Raw genomic sequence first — 14860 nt, 5'->3', positions numbered from 1 at the left:
GTGAAAGGGACAGTGAGCTAAAGACTTGGTTGAGACTCTCCCAGGGGCCATCCACCCAAGAACAGATCAATGGGCTGTGTTCGTGCTGGTAGAGAGACTGCCAGACCCCCCTTTGTTTTGCATATTAAGTAACTTTGTGTCTCACCCTAAGTCGCCAGGTGAATCCAGACGTGGGCCCCTTGATCACTGTTCTTAGAGAGGCACAGCACCACCTCACTGATGAGGCCCGACTAGGCCGAAACATGTGTCTAGGGATGCTGTTTGTACTCTTGTTCAGTGAAGAATTGCCTAGCATTTCGGTGCTGGACTGCCCCTGGGCATGACAAAGACTGATATGCAGGGATATATCTCCTCTGTGAAAGGGACAGTGAGCTAAAAACTTGGTTGAGACTTTCCCAGGGGCCATCCACCCAAGAACAGGTCAATGGGCTGTGTTTGTGCTGGTAGAGAGATTCCCAGACCGTCCCACCCCTTTGATTTGTATACATGTATTTAATTTAACAGTGTTTTGTGATAACTCTATTTGCCAGTAGTCATTTTTCATATTGGGTTTTTGACCAATACATAAGAACTGTATTTGTATACATCCTGTCTAAGTGTAATATTTGATTCCCATTGTGTGACCTCATTGTGAAGCCATTACAAGCTCACCGCCTCTGAAGAAATTAGCCTAGACCGCCTGTCAATGCCACCTGAACTGGTTTGGCTACAGCTTCCCAGAGTTGTCCCTGTCACAATGTAGGTTGGCCTTGTATACATCTGGTCACCAGGCCAGAGTATAGAAAATCAGTCCTAGCAATTGTTTCCATGCGCTCCAATGCGCTTCAAAGAACGGAACTTTTCTTTTCCAGTCACAGTATTCGCCCTTCTGTGTTAAATGCAATTCACCTATAACATCACATTAGAGAAACCTAACTCTTTACCTATATAGCGGGTTCCCTTTCACTCATCCCCCATTACGCTTAATTGGTAAACATCTATGTTTAGAGCACACATGGAGAAATGAAATTTCATCTCGCACTCATTAATTACCCAATCACTCATTCTTTTCTCTTTTTTAAAAAAAAAAAAACGTTATGCATAATATTTTCACAAAAAACGTAATCTGAGCTAATCGTATTGCCCTCTGTATAAACAGACATCTGATCTTATCAAGGTGCGAGAGAAAACAGCATTACGTCCTTAACATTGCTGTAACCTAACAGTAGCATGTCAAAGCAATACATGTCAACGGGCCTGAAGATGTTCCTTTTCTGCGCTCTTAACGGCACACACTCCTGTTGCCCATTTCATTTCAACGATCCATACAGACAATCTTCTCGCACGCAGATGGTTCTTTTCTCATGTTTCACACGAACAGCATGGAGAGGTTATCACATTGTCATTTCTGTACGCTAACAGGAACTTGCTGTGGTAAGCGTTCCGTGCATACACGCGATCAGGTTACTTTATTCCGAACGTGCCTCCTGCATGTTCTATGACGTCATTATTCCTGATCACTGGCCTTGAACAGACCTCCGGCCATTTCCCTTTCCTGCAACAGCAGACAAAGACTCACTCTCACTGGCAAGATGACAGGTCTGTGCTTCCTGCATAATTGTTATGTGTGTCACTGGATTGCTGCTCAATCCTGGCTACACAGTAAACTGCTGACACGGATGCGATGAGTGCCACTGGATGGCAGCTCACTTCTGGCAATATGGTAAGCTGACAGCACATACTCCCTTCCTGCTTGTATCTGGGTGATACAATGGCAACATGACTGGTACTGCTTACAAATGATTGGGGGCTCGAAAATTATCTTGAAAGGTGACCGCCAAAGGCCTTCTTAAGCAGGGCTTTTCCCCTGGCCTGTGTATCATCTCAGCTACGTGAAAGGAAGCTCGCCTGATGGAAGAGAGACATGCCTGACCTTATCATGGTTCCACGTGTCACACTTAATTGGTGGTGGAGTTAACACAAGCTCTCTGTTGTGTTCTGGAATAGGGAACTCTGCTTGAAAGATAACGTTTTCCAGATTCTGCAGGGTTGAGCAGCCTCTCTCCTCTTTTCCCTAATCAATATTACTTATGTACATATAACTGTAATAAATATAAATATCTCTTTATAAACATACCCCTTGTAGTGTCTGTCACTCTGTCCCAACACTACAATTGGCGATGAGGATTTCTCCACATTCATTACGGCAGCTGTTTTACACGGAGCCGCTCTGCTCATGCCCGAGCGTTGCAGTGGCCCTGAGTGTACATCGACAAGGTAACGCGCTTCGTTCCGCGCACTATTATTTCAACAAATACTGACTGAATAAGTGTTTCCGCACGATCGCCACTCTTCGTATCTTTCCGCAAAGCTGAATGTTCCCGCAGCAGTTTTCCTTTCGCTTTTTGTCCTCCGCCACGCACGCATGCGCACTGCTTTGTTTTCTTTGGATCACTGATACAAAGCCTCTTAAAGCCATACACACGCTCCTGCTGCTCGCTAGCATGTGCCGTGCGAAGGGAAGCCGCTGATGAGATATTAGTGGGGAAGTGGTACGCCTGTTGGATGTAGAATTTAATGGACACATTTGCGGAAGGATGCAAAAAAAAAGAAAACTCTACCACAGGCTGCACTGTTCATAGTAATCACATATGGAATGCACCCATGTATTATGATTGAAGTTTGTTGCACAGAAATCCTAATACGAGCTGAACCTTTCACAGCAATATTATAAGGAGTCTTATAAATGTTAAGACTTGTTCAGGCATATTACGGGACAATTAGAACACACTGTTCTGGAATACAGTACTAAGTTCATCCATCACCAGCTCAGCATATTGTACCATGGCATTCAGCAGAGTTCCCCCACCTGCGTTTTTCATGCCTGGTACCGATTAACCTAGCATTCCATGGAAAAGATGGATCAAGTCATTTAAGCACTATGCTGGAGTTGTCTGTGGCCCTAATTGCAGTGCAGAAAAAAGGAAATCACTGTTGTTACATTGTTTGGGCCCGGCCGGTCAGGAGAAATAAGAAACCCTGCCAGAACTGTCAATGGAAGAAGGTGCTGACATCAGTGAATACGAGCGTGCTGTCAAGAAGATTGACAAGCACTTTGAAAAAAAGATAAGTATTATTTTGGAAAGGTACAAATTTGGGAAGAGAACACAAGAAGAGGGAGAAAGTGTCGAGAAATTCATTACTGCCTTGAGAAAGCTCGCCAAGTCATGCAATTTCAATGAGCAGTCGAGGAGAGACTAAGGGACCAGTTTATGCTGGAATGCCGGAGTGCAAAAGTGAGAGAAAAGCTCTGGTCAGAAAATGACCCACCCCTGGATACAGTACTTCGTGTGGCGAAGGAAGTGGAACATACCGAAGAATGTGTGAACGAATTAGAAAATAAAATGAAACATATGCAAATTGAGAATAGCAACATTAAACCTATCAAAGCATCCTGCAATAACGCTGAAGAAACCGAGTCTGTATCCATGATTAATAATACCTCCGTCAGACAGAAGGTGGCAAGTAGGCAGTATAGGTCATCACAACCTGATAAAGGGACATACAAGTCTAATCATAAGGGGTCCGTTAATGACCGAAACAGGAAAGATAGCCCTGACAAGCAATCCACAAACTCTAGAAGGAGACGCCAAGGAAGGGTTTACAGGTGCAATAGCGTTAACCACTAGGCCGATGACCCAGATTGCCCGGCTTTAAAAATCATCTGCAGCAGGTGCAAAGGTAAAGGTCATTATTCGAGGTGCTGCAGATTTCGAAATACTTCCACAAATTGTATAGGAGGTAACTCGGACAGTGGCCATAGTTGTGGAGAAGAAGGTGAAGAATGCGTATTTGTCGTAACTGGAGATGATGACGAAGAAGTCCTGGAGTGTCCCAAAGCCATGGTTTCAGTTGATGGTGTAGAATTAAATATGATGATTGATACCAGTGCTAAGTACACGCTGCTGCCACAACACTTATGGAATAAGGAAAAACATGAATATCTACACAAGACCAATATTAACCCCAGAGCTTATGGTGGAGTGAAAATTGACAATATAGGTTGGTTTTGGGGAAAATTGAAGTTTAAAGATAGGAGATCTAAGGGCAAAGTTTACATCACTAATGTGGGCAGGACACCACTTCTGAGTTGGACTCACCAGAGTAAATTGCAAGTCAAGTTAGACTCTACTATTGAAGACTCTGTCTTTGCCATCAGCAATGATGGGAGTAAACCGGGAAGTGGTTGTGTGGCAACTAAAGTGAACACCAGGGAGATCATGCAAGCTGTTTTCGTGATGTTATGTTATGTTATGTTATTTTGCACTTATATAGTGCCTTATATACCATTGGTATGGTCTGAAGGCGCTGGTAGGTTGAACGCCCTTGGGAACCGAAGTTCAGATCAGTAGAGAGAGAACGGAGAGTCAAAAAGGTGCGTGTGAGCACCGGGTATGTGTGCAGCTCGTGCGGTACTCGTGTAATAGCTGCTTCTTAGCGGTAGATGTGGTGGTTTAGAGATCAGGAGAATGTGTTCGTTCTGGCAGGATTTATCCGGAACGGATGTGGCTGCGTTAGGCCTGAGGAAAACGCCTGGCTGGGGGTGTGATACCAGCAGTGCTTACATAAAATGATGTGGAGTAAGCGGCGGATGTTGGTATGAAAACAGTTATATTGAATGGTGTCTTAGTATCTCTGTGTTCTAGTTGAGTGGTGATGTAAGGAGAGAGTAAGCGTGGTGGTGTGATATGATGGGTTATATGCTCTTTCAATGAGCACACTGCTAAATGCAACTTTCCCAGAGAGGGTACTGGGCAAACTTCTAAATTCAATTTTTCATAGCAAGGCTACTGGGCGAACTTCTAAATACAATTTTCCACAGAGAGGTTTATTGGGCACACTTCTCAATTCAATTTACCAGAGAAGCTATTGGGCAGAGGGCTATTGGGTACACTTCTAAATGCAATTTTCACAGAGCGTCTACTGGGCATACTTCTAAATTCAATTTTCCAGAGAGGCTATTGGGCACACTTCTAAATTCAATTTTCTAGAGAGGCTATTGGGCACACTTCTAAATGCAGCTTTCCAGAGTGTCTATTGGATACACTTCTATAATCAACTTTCTCCGATGCTATTGGGAACACTTCTAAATGCAACTTTCACAGCGTGGCTATTGGGCACACTTCTAAAGCAGCTTTCATAGAGGATATTGGGCACACTTTTAAATTCAATTTTCCACAGAGAGGCTACTGGGCGCACTTGTATAATCAATTTTCAAAAGGCTATTGGGAGCAGCTCTAAATTCAATTTTCTCCAGAGGCTATTGGGCACACTTCTAAATGCATTTTTTTACAGAGCGTCTATTGGATGCACTTCTATAATGAACTTTCACAGAGGGCATTGGGCACACTTCTAAATGTCACTTTCATAGCGAGGCTATTGGGCACATTTCTAAATTAAAATTTTCCACAGACAGGCTACTGGGCGCACTATTAAAATCAGTTTTCCAGAGAGGCTATTGAGAAGACTTCTAAATTCAATTTACCAGAGAGGCTATTGGGCACACTTCTGAAATCACAGCGAAGTTATTGGGCACACTTCTAATTGCAACTTCCCAGAGTGTCTATTGGGCACACTTCTAAATGCAACTTTCACAGAGGGTCTTGGGCACACTTCTAACTTCGATTTGCCAGCGAGGCTGTTGGGCACATTTCTAAATTCACGGAGAGGCTAAAGGGCACACTTTCTAAATGCAACTTTCACGTGCTAACAATCACAGTTCCATCTAGATGCGACGCAGGCCAATATTCACAATTCCATCTAAGAGTGGACATGCTAACATTCATAATTCCATCTAAGTGTGGACATGCTAACATTCACAATTCCATCTAAGTGTGGACATGCTAACATTCACAGTTCCATCTAGATGCGACGCAGGCCAGTATTCACAATTCCATCTAAGAGTGGACATGCTAACATTCACAATTCCATCTAAGTGTGGACATGCTAACATTCACAGTTCCATCTAGATGCGACGCAGGCCAATATTCACAATTCCATCTAAGAGTGGACATGCTAACATTCATAATTCCATCTAAGTGTGGACATGCTAACAATCGCAGTTCCATCTAGATGCGACGCAGGCCAATATTCACAATTCCATCTAAGAGTGGACATGCTAACATTCACAATTCCATCTAAGTGTGGACATGCTAACATTCACAGTTCCATCTAGATGCGACGCAGGCCAATATTCACAATTCCATCTAAGAGTGGACATGCTAACATTCATAATTCCATCTAAGTGTGGACATGCTAACATTCACAATTCCATCTAAGAGTGGACATGCTGACATTCACAATTCCATCTGAGTGTGGACATGCTAATATTCACAATTCCATCTAGATCCGACGCAGGCCAATATTCATAATTCTATCTAAGAGTGGACATGCTATCATTTACAATTCCATCTAAGAGTGGACATGCTAACATTCACAATTCTATCTTAGAGTGGACATGATAACATTCACAATTCCATCTAAGAGCGGACATGCTGACATTCACAATTCTATCTAAGAGTGGACATGCTGACATTCACAATTCTATCTAAGTGTGGACATGCTAACATCCATACTTCCATCTAAGTGTGGACATGCTAGTATTATGGCACTCTATGTTGTTGGTAGGTAAGATAGAGTGACGGAGGTTTTCTGGAGTAGAGTGATTGCTCTATTCCCCACCCATGCCACACTCACGGTTTTTGTTGGTGTCTGGTTTCCTTGGCGTCCCCTGCGGACACCTGCAGACACAACTTGGAGCCGCCAATGTATGAGCTGCCCTTGGCCTTCGGGCTCTTAGCCGCAGGGGGCTGCCGGGCAGAGGGCTGCCCTGGGGATTTCGGATTTGTCTGTCAAGTGGCCAATCACAGTGGGGGGTGGGAAAATAACAATCGGAAAGCTGGTCGGGATCAAGGCAGCCTATCAGGGATGGTGGGAGGGAGCGAGGGCGGGCGCAAGGGGAGGCAGGAAAGACACGGGAAAGACGCGGCCTGCGCTGGGGGGTATGGAGGGGCTGGGGTCTCTAAAGGGGTAACAGACAGTGGATTCAAGGCCTAAGGAGGCTGGGGGGCTCACCCACTCACCTGCACGGCCTGGATGGAAGTGGCGTGCAGGTCGAGGTGGGAGCAACACATGGAAATCAAGGCAGCCTATCAGGGCTGGTGGGAGGGAGCGAGGGCGGGCACAAGGGGAGGCAGGAAAGACGCGGGGAAAGACGCGGCCTGCACTGTGGGATATGGAGGGGTTGGGGGCTCTAAAGTGGTAACAGGCAGTGGATTCAAGGCCTAAGGAGGCTGGGGCGCTCAACCACTCACCTGCACGGCCCGGATGGAAGTGGCGTGCAGGTCGAGGTGGGAGCAACACACGGAAATCAAGGCAGCCTATCAGGGATGGTGGGAGGGAGCGAGGGCGGGCGCAAGGGAGGCAGGAAAGACGTGGGGAAAGACGCGGCCTGCGCTGGGGGGTATGGATGGGCTGGGGGCTCTAAAGGGGTAACAGGCAGTGGATTCAAGGCCTAAGGAGGCTGGGGGGCTCACCCACTCACCTGCACGGCCTGGATGGAAGTGGCGTGCAGGTCGAGGTGGGAGCAACACATGGAAATCAAGGCAGCCTATCAGGGCTGGTGGGGGGGAGCGAGGGCGGGCACAAGGGGAGGCAGGAAAGACGCGGGGAAAGACGCGGCCTGCACTGTGGGATATGGAGGGGTTGGGGGCTCTAAAGTGGTAACAGGCAGTGGATTCAAGGCCTAAGGAGGCTGGGGCGCTCAACCACTCACCTGCACGGCCCGGATGGAAGTGGCGTGCAGGTCGAGGTGGGAGCAACACACGGAAATCAAGGCAGCCTATCAGGGATGGTGGGAGGGAGCGAGGGCGGGCGCAAGGGAGGCAGGAAAGACGTGGGGAAAGACGCGGCCTGCGCTGGGGGGTATGGATGGGCTGGGGGCTCTAAAGGGGTAACAGGCAGTGGATTCAAGGCCTAAGGAGGCTGGGGGGCTCAGCCACTCACCTGCACGGCCCAGATGGAAGTGGCGTGCAGGTCGAGGTGGCAGCAACACACGATAATCAAGGCAGCCTATCAGGGATGGTGGGAGCGAGCGAGGGTGGGCGCAAGGGGAGGCAGGAAAGACACGGGGAAGGACGCGGCCTGCGCTGGAGGGTATGGAGGGGCTGGGGTCTCTAAAGGGGTAACAGACAGTGGATTCAAGGCCTAAGGAGGCTGGGGGGCTCACCCACTCACCTGCACGGCCTGGATGGAAGTGATGGTGTGGGATGTCTTCAGGGTTATGTGCACGAAATACAGTTGAGACCAAATCATAATCCAGTAGCCCAGAAATTGAGGAACATTCCTTTATCCTTGCGTGATGAAGTCAGAAAGGAGATAAGAAGAATGGAGGAACTAGAAATCATTGAAAGCATTGATGCTAGCGAATGGGTTTCGCCACTTGTCGTCATAAGAAAGAAATCTGGGAAACTCAGAATATGTGTAGATATGCGTGAATTGAACAAGTGTGTCGTTCCTGATCGACACCCTCTCCCTAACATACAAGAAATAATCTCCACAGCGACGTGAAAGGAAGCGCGCCTGACGGAAGAGAGACCTGCCTGACCTTATCATGGTTCCACGTGTCACACTTCATTGGTGGTGGAGTTAACACGAGCCCTCTGTTGTGTTCTGGAATAGAGAACTCTGCTTGAAAGGTAACTTCTTCCAGCTTATGCAGGGTTGAGCAGCCTACCTCCTCTATTCCCTAATCAATATTACTTATGTACATATAACTGTAATAAATATAAATATCTCTTTATAAACATACCCCTTGCAGTCTCTGTCACTCTGCCCCAACACTACAGCCTGTGTTGGTGGGTCTTTCTTCTTGGGGAGGGTCTTCTCTGGGCTCACTCACCACTCCCCCCACAGTGGTCATAGGGCTCAAACCTCTCGTTGTCAATACATTACGTTCTCGGTTGGGCTGTACCTGGGTAACTTTTTAAGAGGTGGAGGCAGGAGTCAAGGAAAGACAGTTACTCGTTCCAGTGTAGGTATGCAGTCTTTATTACTCCAACTGTCCGGGTACAAGCTCGGACACCAGAGAACTCAGTGCCCACCACTTAGACTGCATTTATCTAAGGTTCTCTCTGTCAACTGACACTCATGAAACCTCTATCTCAGAAGATGCCACCTACGGTTCCATATATGACATCAACCAGGACCTCAGAGGAAATTCACTCACCACTACAGGTAACATTAATATTATTGACACACTAAACATGTGTGATCATAATTGCTTCAGATGAAGGTTTTTGGCACATACCAATTGCCTAACGTTAACTTGAACTTGAATGCCCTTGCAACCTTTTGAACGCTAGCCTAGCTCACAAACTGTTAAGATGGATTTCTAAACTCTGACCTGGTGGACAGAAGTTTAGGAGACCACCCTCAGTTTAGTGAAACATTGGAACCTTCTGGACAAGCCAGACCAATCTAGAGATCTTGGCAGGCAGTCAAGACTGAATCCCAAATGGGTGCGAGTGATCGGAAGCCCACAATGAGCACACACAGCAACGAAACACAAGTTACTCTTAGACAAGTGTATATGAAAAATATCTATACATTTATTGTTGGCCGTACCAAATAGACACAAGGAACTTTAGCAATGAGAAAACAGTTATCACACAAATCCTTACACTGAACAATATGTATACAACACATTTGCTAATGTAATTAAGTTACAGGGTACAACCACAACCGGTGAAGAGAGGGTTAAGTTAGTAAACAATTGGCATTATATAATTCTTCAGAGTTTGTTCCCTAAAATTTGAGTCCAACCCTAAGAAGTGGGGAGGATTATGCTCAACAGTACAGTTGTGCGTACAAGCGCACAATAGAGCTGATTAACAAAAAGTGGCTCTTCTTGTAGGGGCTGTAGAAAGTCAGGAGGGGCTTGAGGTGATGAAAAAATGGTCCCCACTATTCGAGTAGGCCTTGCCATTGGTGACAAAGCAGTGTTCAAAAGGGGAGAATAGCTACGGAGCACAGGCTAACCCAGCCAAGTTCCAGTACCTTTAAGGGATAATCATGAGTAAAAAGGATTGGCTGTCCGAGGGGGACACCGTTAAGTGATGCTAGTACTCACTGACCCTTGGCACAGTCAGGACCAAACTTCGCTACTTTAGACAAGGTTGCTAGTAGGTTCGAGTCCTGCAGTTTCGTGGCACTCTGGCTCTCAGTGGCTGCAGTGGACAGTTGCCTTTTCTCAGCTTCAGAAGAAGGCACAAAGAAAATTCTACTGCAGCTGGCTTCAGGGCACAGGAGAACAGAACAGCAGGAGATCTGTAGCGACCGTCACCACCAGGTAGTGGCACGGGAATCATGGATGCAGGCAGTGTTATGCACTCTCCTTATTCAGGACCCAGAGAAGCTAGGCCTGTGAAATTTGGCAGAGAGTGCACAGGACCAAAAGCAAGTGATGTCCCAAGTCTCGGGTATGCACTCAAGATGGTGGCGGTTCTGCAGATTACCCTGAGGTAGAGCTGGACAGTTTGCTGGATGGCCCAGGAACACTTCCGAAGGGGCTCGTTCGGTGGGTAAGCAGGGAGCACCAAGAGTAGTTGTTCCCCCTACCCAAAGAGGTGAAGCATCTTGGCAGGCCTTCTAGATCAAAGGAGAAAGCAGGGGTTCGGCAGGACAGCAGAGGGCAAAGGGTGCCAACATCTTTCAAAGCATCTTCATTGGTTTCACAAGTCTGTTTCTTTGTGTAGGAGGCTTGGCTCCTTCTGTAGTTTGGTGAGAATACAGGTGATCGGCCTGAAATGGCTGCAGTGCCCCTTCTCTTAGCCAAGATTAGCTTTGTGCCAAAATAGAGGACTTCCATAAGAAGATCTGCTCTCTTGCAGGCATTCCAGGCGTGGACCAATCACGACCCACTGTGGTCTCAGTTATACAGGCACTCCAGACATCCTGGCACCCGTAGTGTGGATTGGGACGAGACAGTCCCAGCTCTCTTCCTGGGCACACATACATGACAGGCAGAGGCCCACTAAAGTGGTTTTCACGGGAGGTTACATGACCAAATAAGGAAAACCCAAATTGCTTCAACTGGGTGAAGTTAAGGGACAAAATGGCCATGGGACAGTACAAAATACTTTTTGGCTCAGCCATTTTCGTACCTGGCAACAGTCTTGAGCCAAACGTGGTAAACACGGTTTAACTCAGTGAAAAGAAGTAAAAGATTATGAAAAGTAACTACTACCACTAGTTTGTCCCAGGCAAACTCGTGCAATCATCAAAAAATCCTCTGACAGTGTCCAGGGCCATAAAAAAAGGGACCCCATTGCATGGTACTGCAAGGTACATTGTGTACAGTAAGAAAGTTACCAAGAAATTGCAACATAGTCAAATTATAAGGGAAACATAGTTTCCTAGTACTGACAGTCTGAAGGACGTTTCAGTTTCCCTATAACAAGTGAGCAAAAGCCCAGGGAAGTTCCGCTCAAGGCTGGGCTCCACTGGAACAAGTTAGGTTAGGATAGCCAAACAAAAGCAACAAGTTTGCGGGGGTCCATAAATGGAGGGAAAATTGCACATACATGAAATCTTTCCTAACACAGAGTGTTAACACATTTTGGAACATAGTTCTTACATATGAAATTATGTTAATACCTGCCATTTATTAGTGGGCTATTTTATTGAATTTGAGCACACTGAAATTTATATGCTCTGGTGTGTGATTCAGTAGATACTGCTGGACATAAGAGATGGTAAAGCCAATATAGCCCTCAGAAAGTTGGAAACTCCAATTGAACAAAATCCATCCATGGCTAAATATCTGCATTGAGTGAAATACATTAATTATATCATGATGGCACAATAATTGCCTCTTACTTTTTTTCTTGTAAGTTTTTTAATAAAAGTGTTGTTGGTTGGTAATTAACATGACATTCCTTAAGCAGCAGATTTGGTTCGCAAGAGATTTTTAAAAAAAAGCCCAGGGATTGATTTTCCCCCACTCATGGGGCCTCATTACGAGTCAGGCGTTAAGGGGTTTACGGCACCGTAAACGGCGCCAACCCTTAACGCCTGATTACAAGGTCCCTTAGCGCCCTGGTGAGTTTAACGCCTGCTTTTTGCAGGCGTTAAAATCCATGGCGCTAAAGGACCTTGGAGATAATTACGACACCGTAATTTACGGTGGCGTAATTATCTCCTTCCCCACTCCCATTATGTCCTATGGGGCAAAAATGGGAATGGGGAAGGGTAAATGGGAAATGGGGATTTACCGCCCCACTCACCTTGGAATGGGGCGGTAAATCGCCAACCACCATGGCGTAAACATAGTTTACGCCATGGCGGTAAAGGTATGACCCAGGCGGTAACTTACCACCTGGGTCGTAATGAGGCACATGGTGTTAATTCAGAATGTGTACAGTTAGGTGAGATTTCCACAGAGCTGGTAAATCTTCCTTTCCTGGTTCAACCCCTGAATTTTTTGCTTTTCTAGTGGGATATTTTTCATTAATACCTCAGTGAGTGGGAACCTTTTTCCATGCTCACCTAATCTTTAACTCTTTTTATGGGTGTCATTTTGAAGACTCTTCATAGTGTCTTTTTAAAGTTATCATGTTTAACAACTTATTGGCAATATGTGCTTGTTGTTGCTGGGTTGCCCTAGGGGCTCCCCATTTAACCTTCTTGTGCTACCCTTGAGTGAACTACAGTTCCCAAGGGTAGAAAGGATCTTTGGATCCCTTTTACATTGTATTCTGTGAAATCAGCACACCCTCACCTTATGGGGAGTGCTGGGGAGATACAATGTATCCCCTTTCACATTAAAACTGTAACAATTCTGTTACAGTGACAAGCTTACCTTTAATGGCTGGTGGCAGTGATACCTTTTACTAATTTGGTGCACCTTTACCGTGGGCTGTGATCACAGCTGCAGTAAAGGCACCTAAGAGTTTTCATTTTACCAAAATGGCCCCTACCTTCTTTTGCTGCCATTTTAATGGTTCTTGTCATTTCATGTTCCTTCCCCTGAGTTTTGTCTTCGGTGGGAGTCCCCTGGACACCCCGCCGAGGCTCCAGTCAGTCTGTAAGCACAGGAAGAGGGGGAGGAGTCCAAAACTTCCCCCTCCTTTGTCTTACACCTTTCTTCAAATGGGACAAATCCCAGTGGGGGGCTGGCTGTCCTGATTGGACAACCAGACACCCCTTTCATGTAAAATGCAAGGAGAGAATGCAGAGGTTGTGCTGTAGTTCCTGATAAATACTGGAAGCTGAAGTCATGCTGACCACTGGAACAAAACACTAAAGAGGAAGATGAAGGAAAAGTGGCAGAGATGATTCCCAGCTACCAGAGAGCCTGCTGTGTAACCAGAGCCTGCTGCAGCCCTTCCTTCCAATCAACCTGGGGTCTTCGTAAACGAAAACCCGAACCCGGAGCCTGATGAGACCCACTAGACTCCAGTAGACCTGCATTTTGAGCCATTCTACGGGCTGCTGCAACCTTGCATTCTGGCAATACCCCAATACCCTGGGACCTACTGCCACTGTGCAGTGCATTCTCTTCTGAATGCTGAATCTCGCTAAAACTTTGTGGTTATCTTGGTGTTCCTCCAGAGACACGAATTGAGTCTTACGAGTCCCCTCATAAGAGTGCTGGACCTTTTAAATAACAAGAATTCAACCGCAATTTTCTGTCTTCTTCTGTGCTCCTTTAAAAAGCACCAAATCCTTAAAACCGCATTCAACCACAAGGGAAATTTTGCCTAGAGCCTTCTTCATCGATCCCTGCTGCAAAGTCCCTTCTGAGGTCTTGTGTTCAGTCTCCAGGACAAGGAATCCACTGACCGGGTATTTGGCTGCAGTCCCTGAAGTTCTCCTGCTGCAATCTCTTCTTCATTGCTGAGGTACTGTGTTGGCTCGGGTATATACTTACCTTAAGCCTGTTGGGATTTCTGTGTAGTCCTGGGATGTTTTCTGTGATTGGTAGGTTCCTCGTCCAGTGCACCCAGTCCTGCTGCTAGAATCCAGCTGGGGTGTCTTCTGTGAAGTCCCTGGACCCTCTTCTAACTGTAAAAGTAAAGTACTCACCTGTTTGCCCAGTTTTCCTAAGGAACTCTGGCTTTTGCTACTTAGGAACTTATTCTAACACTGCCTGTTGGTCACTAGTCCTATTGACCCCCCTTCCACTAAGAACACTCATGCTCCAAGAATAAGGGAAATACTTTGAAGGGATTGAGACTTCTGCCTAGAAAAGAAATCAAGTGTTTTCCTTACTTGTAAAGAGCTGGTTGGTAACTGTAATTCTGAGAGTGAATAGTTACACATGTTCTTACTGATCTTGAATGTGTGATGCACTATTCATAAAAGTATGGTTAACATCTTTTCATCATTAGCCACTGTTTTGCCAGTCTAATAGAAAGTAGATGTGAAGGTATTTTACTCTCCTGTGATTAGGTTGTGCCTCTTTACAAAAGTAATGTGTTGGTTTCACCTGATTATTCCTGTAGGGTAATTGTATGAGTGTCCTCCAACTGTTGGTATCACCAGGTTAGTCCTGTTAGAATAACTGTATGAGTGTCCCCCAACTGGGTCTTGCTTCACCTGACTTGCTGCTAGCCTGTCCTTAATAAGTCTACATTAGGTTGTTGCCTACCTAGAATAACTATTCAGTGAAGTGTGACATTGGGTTTTACTTTCCCCTTCATTGTGAAGTTAAAGTATGTGGGGTTTACTTGCCTTGTGTTAGCTGTGCGACATCCAAAACAAGTTACCAGAGTTATTGCTTACCTCAATCTGGGGTACAAAAGCATCTGCAATTGTATAT

The 14860-nt window shown here is 45.9% G+C and overlaps 1 long non-coding RNA gene across 1 annotated transcript in view; it reads right to left on the bottom strand.

Moving 5' to 3' along the window:
* Nucleotides 1–2369, bottom strand: part of LOC138473774 (uncharacterized) — a 38568-nt gene extending 36199 nt beyond the window's left edge. Inside the window, exon 1 of the long non-coding RNA XR_011268908.1 lies at nucleotides 2117–2369. This is a non-coding gene — a long non-coding RNA (uncharacterized lncRNA). The remainder of the gene's footprint in view (nucleotides 1–2116) is intronic.
* Nucleotides 2370–14860: the final 12491 nt, after the last annotated feature.

This window comes from Ambystoma mexicanum, chromosome 8 (genome assembly GCF_040938575.1).
Source record: "Ambystoma mexicanum isolate Mex_15411 chromosome 8, UKY_AmexF1_1, whole genome shotgun sequence".
Classification (NCBI taxonomy): Eukaryota; Metazoa; Chordata; class Amphibia; order Caudata; family Ambystomatidae; genus Ambystoma; species Ambystoma mexicanum.
Note: the sequence above shows the minus strand (reverse complement) of the source record. Positions and strands in the feature narration are given on the sequence as shown.